The sequence below is a fragment of the Wasmannia auropunctata genome, unplaced genomic scaffold (genome assembly GCF_000956235.1).
Source record: "Wasmannia auropunctata unplaced genomic scaffold, wasmannia.A_1.0 LD335517.1, whole genome shotgun sequence".
In the NCBI taxonomy this organism is placed as follows: Eukaryota; Metazoa; Arthropoda; class Insecta; order Hymenoptera; family Formicidae; genus Wasmannia; species Wasmannia auropunctata.
The window spans coordinates 13,478-20,676 of NW_012027373.1; positions in this window are offsets into that span (position 1 = coordinate 13,478).

Here is a 7,199-nt window from a genome sequence, read left to right on the forward strand (position 1 = left end):
AAAATGATAAAAATCATCTCATTAAAAAGAACCGCGAAGATCCCCTTTTCCTCGATCGGCTAAAACTTCTCGTTGCGGGAACGAGTTTGACGTTCCCGATTCGATACGCGGAACAAAGTTGTAAATTGGCCGTCGGGGCGTAATGGGCGAATCTCGTTCTTCACTCGTGTCCGGAAAAGGAGGCTGAATTAACGGTCAACGAAAAGGGGTGCACACGTATATGTATATATGTACGAGGCGTGTGATGCCCTCTTCCCGGCATCGCGTCCCATTCGCCGAATGTCGAATGCGACCGAGTTCCGCGCGGCAGACTAGGCGTAAAAGTCTCGCGGCTGCATGCGTACCGTATACATACTGCACGCGTACCCCCGACCGGAGAGACTACCTGGAGCGACGACGACGGTCGTCGCAGCGAAAGCCTGCGCCGCGATCGTCCCCGCGCGGGACGCGCACGTGTATACCTATATTTGCAGTGGCCTGGCAGTGACTACGCGTATATTCGACCGTGTCGTCGCTAATCTGACCGCATGTGCCGTTTTCACGCAGGCCTCCCATGTTAACCAAGTTCTATACAACCTCAAACATCTGCGGCTAACATTTCCGCGCGTTTTCTGCATGCGTAGGTACCTACGCGCCGCGCGCTCTAACAGACGGGTATTTCTCCCTATATGCAGTATAGAATTACCCGAGGAGAATTTCTGGGTTTTGAGAAAGCCTCCCGAGAGCCGATACGATAATACCAATTCGTGACGACTTGAATCGAAACGATGAATGTCTAATAACATCGTCCTACTTAAGCTGTAAAGCATTCTCCGGCGGAGCAAAAAGTCACGATGGCATCGAAAACGACGTTTAAATGGCTCTACAAAATGAAATTATGAAAAAAATACTTTTCGACCACTTTTCACGAATTTACTTGAACGATTCACGATTCATTTTAACGTCATTTTGATGTTATCGTGACTCATTAATGCGCTTGGATTATAATTCCGAGATTGTCTTGTATTCTTATATATTTATTTAATTTCGCAATATAAAAATGTAAATGCAGTATTTGTACACGCATTAATTTGAACGATATACATATATATTCGGCGGAATCGGAATACGACATCGACGTCGTTCGATAGCGGCGCAGAGCGCCGAATGAGCGAAGATCGTAATATGGAAGGAAATAATGTATTAAGTAGATCAGGCACGGTGAGAGCGGCTTCGGAGTATCGGGCCGCAGGCGAACGATCGGCAAAACATGCAAATTATATACGCAGCCGCGCAGGGTACAGTGTGATATTCCTGCGGCATTATCACACGTTTCATCGATCCGTGCCTATCGCGTAAAAAACTTTGACCGCGTGAAACGCATCTGCGATTCTATTTTCCCTCGCCTTTGAAAAAAGCTAGGCGAAGCGCGCGCGCCTGAGAGAGTCCCTCTGCGTTGTATACCTGTGCTGTGCCTTCACTTGTGCGCCTTTATCTCGCCGTAGCAATCGTCGCGGGCGAGGATCTTGTTTCGAGGCCCTGTTGCGAGGAGCGCGAGCCGTCGCGGGCAGATTTGAGACGGCGAAATGTCTTAAGCGAATTTAATTGAGCGCAATTTAATCCGCGCCCGAGTGTCGTCGCATCCGCTCTGGTGTGGTGCCAGCGACCGCGAGTGGGTGGCCAAGAGGATGCGACAATAATGCGACGACGACGTGGCGACGCGACGCGAGCGAGCGAGCGCACGCGAGAATTTCGGACGATCGCGCGAAATTTCGCACGAACTCTTCGACGAAGGGCGACGAGCGGGCGTGCTAATTCTCTCCGAGTATCGGCTCGCGCAAACCCGCGCGGCGCCCGCCGCGGCCGCCGCGCCGATTTGGCACCGACATGCGAAATACTGCAGTTTTGGCAGCGACCGAGAACCCTTCCCTTCCGACGCGCACGAAATTTATCACCGCGGATCTGATTGTGGCGCGAATTAAAGTAGATTGGTATTAATAAGTGGAATGAACGCGCGCGGAGGAGCGACACACAAGAAGCGCGCGATTGTAAGTACACGACGGGGAAAAGAAGCGCAAATTGCGCCTCGCCGCGCCCCAGCGAGGCGCATAATATATATCGCGTGTCAAGATCGAGCGTGATTATCACGGTAACCGCGGCGACGGTTGCGCCGTTACGCAAATGCTGCACGAGCGCGAACGCGCGAGAGGCTGCGCGGCTTCTAAGCAAAAGAGCCCAGACGACATAAAGTCCGAAGTCGGGACGTAAAGGTCCATCTACAATGAGAGTAGTAAGTCGTAAGCCGTAAGAAACTGACCAATTACAGTTGAATATGAAAAGAATAATCGACTGTGATTGGTCAATTTCTTACGGCTTACGACTTTCTACTCTCATTGTAGCTGAAGACCTTAAGACGCCTTTTAAATATGTCTTTAATATTTTTAAGTATCGATCCACAATGAGGATTTTAAGCCTAAGCAGTAAGAAATGGATCAATCGTAGTCGAATATGGAGAAGAACAATCGATTGTAATTGGTTAATACTTTACAGTGTATAAAGGCTTAAAATTATCTCATTGTGGACCGACACTTAAACGGCGTCTATAATGAGACTTAAGACTTAAGATTTAAGAAAATTGATCAATCACAATCGATTATTTTTCTCACGTGAGATGAATAATCGACTATGATTGATTAATTTTCTTAAATCTTAAATTTTGCGTCTCATTGTAGATATCATTTTATGTTTCGATTTGATGTCTTTGAAATTTTATGCGGCGTCTACAATGAAACTTAAAACTTAAGATTTGATAAAATTGACCAATCATTGTCGATTATTCTTCCTATTTAAGAAGAATAATCAATGTGATTGGTTAATTTTCTTCAATTTTATAAGTCTCAAGTCTTTATGTCATTGTAGACACCGCTTTACTTTGAGACAGTTCTAATCTTCGACTTTGTATTGTCTAGCTCAAACAGCAAGCATGTCCAAAATCGGGACACAAGACACTGAGCTCCGATCTAATATAAGTAGTGAGCCTTAAATCGCAAGAAATTGACCAATCATAGTCGATTATTCTCCTCACTTCTTTGTAGATCACAGCTAAAAAAAACATCTTAATAATGTCTTTAAGACATTATTAAGATGTTTACGTGTCGATTTCGGACATGGTGCTGTCTGGGAGCAGACAGCTGTAACGCAGCATGATGTTGCCCGTCGGCGAGATCCCGATATCGATGTCCTCAATGATTATAGAGTACACGAAAAGAACAATTTTGCTGAATCCAGATCTGAAAATAATTTTTGTTCAATAATCAAAATAATTTTATGCGAGAGTCAAAATGCAGATTGCTAGAATATCAAAATTTAATATATCACGGAAAGGATGATTTTGTTGAAAGCCTAAAAATTTTGCTAAAAACAGATCTGAAAATAATTTTTTATTGAATCATCAAAATAATTTGTTGAAATGTTAAAACTGATAAGTATTGCTATAAAACGTTTTGATATTCTAGCAATTATTTTGACTTTCGCACAAAATAATTTTGACTATTGAACAAAAATTATTTTCAGACCTGGATTCAGCAAAATTGTTCTTTCCGTGTAGCAATGCTGATCAGTTTTAACATTTTAACAAATTATTTTAATGATTCAACAAAAAATTATATTCAGATCTGTATTTAGCAAAATTTTTAGATCTTTCAACAAAATCGTTCTTTCCGTGTAGAAATCGACATCTATCGCGACAATTCAATTTAGCCAACCGTTACCGTTTAATCGAAATTGCTGGCGCATTGTTAACGCCGTTAATCCGGCACCGCGGCGACGCGGCGGCGGCAGCGCGCGGTCGAGTCGGTCAGTTCTCAGTTTCGAAACCCTTTGACTGGCTCGTCCTTGGCACTCGGCTTCGAAATTGCGCGATCTTGCGGCTTTGCCGAGCGGACACGACGACGCGGAGCGTGCGGTCGCGTACGTGGTTTTAGCTGGCGTGTATATGATGCGCGATTAAAGCCGCGCGCGTCCATCTTGGCTACGATTCAGGTGTCTGATTACGGATGTGCGTTGCACACAAGTATGACATTGATGCACACGCGTGCCTGGGCATCCTCGTAATTATCGCGCGGGAATCGTTCTAAAGAAGGAAATTTCATTCGCTCGCGCGCGCGAGGCATATCGCTCTCCGTGCCGAGACGATAATTATGTCAATAGAGGCAGGGGAACGGGGAGACGCGCGATATCGAGTCGTGTAACCAGTCACTGTATGCATGAGGCACACTCTTTTTCGCAAAGGAGAGATGTCGTCACGGCCCGTTTGTGTCACCGGATGATCGGTTTTTGTTGGGATCATTTCGCGATCGGATTAACTTACGCTCACAAACACATCCCAGAAATATGAGAACCGCCTATAAAAAAAGCATTAAAAGTGTATTAGAATAAAACGTCAAAGAGGATAAAGACACTGGATCTGGATGTGGACCGGACATTAGTTCCGGATAATTTATTGCATTTGAACAATTAATTTTCATCGAATGGCGCATATCACAAGATTCGATCTTTCGCAACGTTTGTTTTAGCTTTAGCAATCGCTTTATCAATTGTTTTTTTTTGTTTATTAGCAATAATGTACATCTTATTAATATCATTATAAGTAATAAAACGTGAGACGTCAATTTATAGGCGTATCTTTAGAAATTTATTCAAAATTTAATATCTATAAGGATTACTTTACAGCTTTACAGGAAGCAATAAATAGCATTAGATTTCATCGAAAAAAAAATCAACATTATGCTTAATTAAAACTAAATATGTTGCGCGAATAATCTCATCCACAACTAGACTTAGGGATCTAATTATGATAATTTTCATAATAAAAAGTATAATTTTCAATATTTTATTCAATTAAAATTTAAAAATATAAAATACTGCACGGAAAAAATATTATTTTGGGAGGTCTAAAAATTTTGCTGGATACAGATCTGAAAATAAATTCTTGTTGGAAAGTCAAAAATGCATTGCTACACGGAAAGAACGATTTTGTTGAAAGATCTAAAAATTTTGCTAAAAACAGATCTGAAAATAATTTTTTATTAAATCATCAAAATAATTTGTTGGAATGTTAAAACTGATAAGCATTGCTATAAAACGTTTTGACGTGCTATAAAAAATTTTGATGTTTTAGCATTTATTTTGACTTTCGCACAAAATTATTTTGATTATTGAACAAAAATTATTTTCAGACCTGGATTTAGCAAAAGTGTTCTTTCCGTGTACACAAAACATTTTAATATTCTAGCAATCAATTTGACTTTCCAACAAGATAATCATAAATAGCTCAACAATGCCTTTCTTCAAGTTAAATTTATATTTCCAACAAGAATTATTTTCAAATCTGTATCCAGCAAAATTGTTTTTTCCATGTGAAATTGAATAAAATCATCCATACACGGAAAGAATATTTTTGCTGAATCTAGATCTGAAAATAATTTTTTGTTGAATTATCAAAATAATTTGTTGGAATATTAAAACTGATAAACATTGCTATAAAACGTTTTGATATTCTAGTAATCATTTTGACTTTCGCACAAAATTATTTTGATTATTAAACAAAAATTATTTTCAGATTTGGATTGAGCAAAATTGTTTTTTCCGTGTACGCAAGATTATTTTGTATCACTAACTTATAGGTGCATTCGACAAATATATCACAGAGAAACATGAGATGAGAAAAGAAATAAAATCTTCCTTACACTTGTTGATTTTTCATTAAAGTTATACCCGGCGATAATCAAGTCTCGTGGAGGGAGACCAAAGTTGCTCGCGACATATTTCGCCGTCCTGTCGCCGAGGGGAAGGAGCAGAGTTAACGAATCGTCCCCGTAAAGTTACGAGCACGGGACCGGAACCGTCTTTGACAACGGCGAAATGTTTATTTAATGCGGAGAGATTCGCGGACTCTCCGAAGGAAGCGCAGGACGAGAGGCGGCGGCGAGGCGGCTGCTACCATGCGTGCACGGCTCTTTTTTTCTGTCATCCCGTATTATTTATCCGTCGCATCCGGCCAAGAGATATTCCCTGCAGCCCAACGCCCAGCGAGGCGGTTTTATTTTCTCCCGGTACTCGCGAGAGATACATACATTCTTTCGAGAGACAGAAAGAACGAGCGCGCGCGCGTCAGAACCGGACGCGGTGTGCGCATGCGGAATTTAAAAGACGCGACATTTTTATGCGACTTTCATTTATGCCAGGCGACGAGAGAGATTTTCTCCTCATATCATTTCGAACGACTGCGATATTTGTTTTTTTTTTGCACTAGGTTGTCATGCTGAATTTTTTTTTCAAGTCTTTCTAGAAACAGAGAACTGGAAAGGAGAGAGAGATCAGGAAGCCGTTAAACTACGGTTAAGGTTAACCAATATCGGGTGAGAAACCGGCTTATAGAGTAATAAATCGTGCTAATCAGTCTATCGGGCACTAATTCCTCCCGTGATTCTTTTTAATTCTATCCGCGAAACGCCGGCGCGCTTATCGACTTTGTCACTCTTTCGCCTGACAGGAAAATAAATTCACCATTCGTCTCTCGTTGAATGGCGAAGGAAACTGGATCATATTCGTCAACGCGAATCGCCTGGCGCGAGGCGCCGCGGCGTGCATTATTGCGCGCGCGCGTGTATTCTCGAATTTTCATTCGGTTATTTATAGATCGATATCAATTAATATCTGGTTTAACGGTATTCCCGGTATTCTGGACGACGTTTTAATGTGGTATACCAACCTCGACTCGCGCGCGCGCGCGCGCGCGCGCGCGTGGCTACTGTACGTGAATGCGCCGCGCGCGCGCGTGCGGTATCAATCCGAAACGCCGTTTTATCGGCGAGGAGGTATAATTAGAGCGGTTAATAGCCGCGCCTCTCGGGCGGCCAGTCGGAAAACCGTAAAACGCACGACTCGCGAAACGCTTCTACACGCACCATGCGGTATTAACTAATAAGTCCGTGGCCGCGCGAGAGATGTGTTTTACGATTAGAAACTCGTATAAGACGCGACGGCGAGCACGAGGAGCTAACGAGGTGTCCGATTCCAGCTTTTCCACGACGCGCGCGTCGATCGCGTCGACAAAAACCCGACAATGTATATAAAAGCGGACAATTTCCCCGCATCAATTATTTGGAACCTGTAAAGGCGGCGTTTATTGGAGCGTTATATATATATATATATATATA